Source organism: Sapajus apella, unplaced genomic scaffold (genome assembly GCF_009761245.1).
Source record: "Sapajus apella isolate SASKATOON/1434 unplaced genomic scaffold, GSC_monkey_1.0 scaffold3, whole genome shotgun sequence".
NCBI classification, from domain to species: domain Eukaryota; kingdom Metazoa; phylum Chordata; class Mammalia; order Primates; family Cebidae; genus Sapajus; species Sapajus apella.
The window spans coordinates 6,031,311-6,033,369 of NW_022436943.1; the positions used below are offsets into that span (position 1 = coordinate 6,031,311).

The 2,059-nt window shown below is 45.3% G+C and overlaps 1 pseudogene across 1 annotated transcript; it reads left to right on the forward strand.

Moving 5' to 3' along the window:
• Positions 1-242: 242 nt before the first annotated feature.
• Positions 243-1,700, forward strand: LOC116529814 (annotated as a pseudogene). Its single transcript, XR_004259682.1, has one exon. The product of XR_004259682.1 is annotated as a biorientation of chromosomes in cell division protein 1 pseudogene (transcript).
• The last annotated feature ends 359 nt before the right edge of the window (positions 1,701-2,059 follow it).

A 2,059-nucleotide genomic window follows, 5' to 3' on the forward strand; every position in this document is an offset into this window, starting at 1 on the left:
CCCAAAATGCTGGGATTATAGGTGTGAGCCACCGCGCCCGGCCTAAGTACATGTTCATTTCTACTGTCAGAATACATTTGCCTTAGACATTTTGGAATAGGGAATGAAGCTAAGAAATGCAAATGCAGTGCAGACTAGGCTACTTTCTTGTTTGCTGTTGTTATTTGAGAGTTTTCCCCACTCTTGAGAGAAAAAAAGACTTTAAAGAGAGAAAAGTAATTCAGTTAAAAATGATTCCTTGACCACCGCCCCCGCCATTGCCACCACCTCCACCACCACCGCCATCACCTCCGCCTCTGCCTCCTTGGGGTCCTTCTCCTTCACCGCCCCCTTTGCCACCTCTACACATTCTAGGCCTTCTGTTCTGGAGAAGAAGCTATAGTCAGTCTCCCTTGTGGGCCGAGGGCGCAGCCAAGGCGGACAGCGGTGGCAAAGCCGGCCAGGCCTCTGCCAGGGCAGCTACAGGCGCTACTAGGGTCAGTGGGGACAGTGGCCCCATCAACCCGGCTACGCTGCCTCCCGGCAACCCGCAGCTCATCGCTCTCATCATTGGAGCAGCTCAAGAGCCTGGGCCTTTTTTGACAGCTTCCGCCGGGACTGCCTGGCTGACGTGGACACAAAGCCAGCTTACCAAAACCTGAGGCAGAAAGTGGATAATTTTGTGTCAACACATCTGGACAAGCAGGAATGGAATCCTACAATGATCAAAAACCAATTGCAAAATGGTCTGAGGTAGAGTGTGGTTCAGTCAGTGATGTTGGAAGCTAAAGTAGAGAGGATAATTTTTCAGGTGGTGGATCCAAAACTAAACCACATCTTCAGGCCACAAATAGAAGGAGCAATTCATGAGTTCCTGGCCACCCAGAAAAAAAAACATCTGTGCCAGCATCCCCCTCTAGAGACCGAAGGCCAGGACCCACCAGCTCCATCTCAGGACACTTTCTAAGAATATGCCTGACACCTTTTGAAAGCTCAATTTCTGGTGAAGAAATGGATTCAGTTACATAAGAGGGCAACTTCAGACTGAAGATAAGCCAAGGTCGTCACTGGTCTCAAGATTTCAACCTTGACTATGAGCAGTGAACAGGTTGAAAGGGGAGCAAGTTCACAAGTGGGAAAGTTGACCGTGTCAAGCCCTGCATTGTGCTGCCATTTGGTCCCCTGTCCAAGGGCATGACACCAAGTAGACACTACAGAGAGAGAAACACTACAGCAACCCAGGGTTGTCCTGAAACAGACTTTTCTTGAACATGGAGACTGTACATGGACTTTAGGGTTTGTGCTCTAGGACAAACGAAAGCTACAGTGAGAGAGCATAACCAATCCCAAAGACAGTTTCAAAGAACAATGACAGTAAAGGTTAAATGGGGGTAGTATTTGACAGTGCTTATTTGATATTGTCTCTCAGAGTTCCAAACTAGATTGTACAAGTCATTAGCATCAGATAGCTTTAAAGTTGTGACCTTGTACCTCAATCTTCTAGCCAGTTTCCTTTCCTTTGTAATAGGTAACAAAACATGAAATCCTAGAATGTGTGAAAAGTTCAGACATGAGGTATAAGGAAATTCATCTGCAGGCTCTCTGTCCAGGGCTGCTTCCTGTCCTGCAGGGGCTAGTGAGTTCTACATATGTTTATTTTATTCTCACATTTGTGTTTTTTTAGGAAAGTGTCAATAAATGGCTTATCTTTTATAATAAAATCATTTGATACTCTTAAAAAAAATGATTTCTTGTAAGACATAGCCCTCACTGTTGCCCCTGCCCATTTATCTAATTCTGTTTTTCTTTCCTCTGTTGTTCTGTGTATGTAAGTCATGAGTCACTAGAGTGGGCCTGTGGGAGCTGAGAGAGAAAGAGGGAAATAAGTTCTTGATTAAAAAGTAGCACATCAGAGGTCAACAGCCATCACAGTTCAGCTTCAGTTGCCAAAGTTGTCTCCAGGGATATTCCAAATTTAGAAAACCCATAAAGAAAGACATGGGGATAATAAGCACCGAATTTTGGATAGCTGTTATCTCTGAGTGACAAAGCATTCAGGAAAGGACACACATGGACTTCG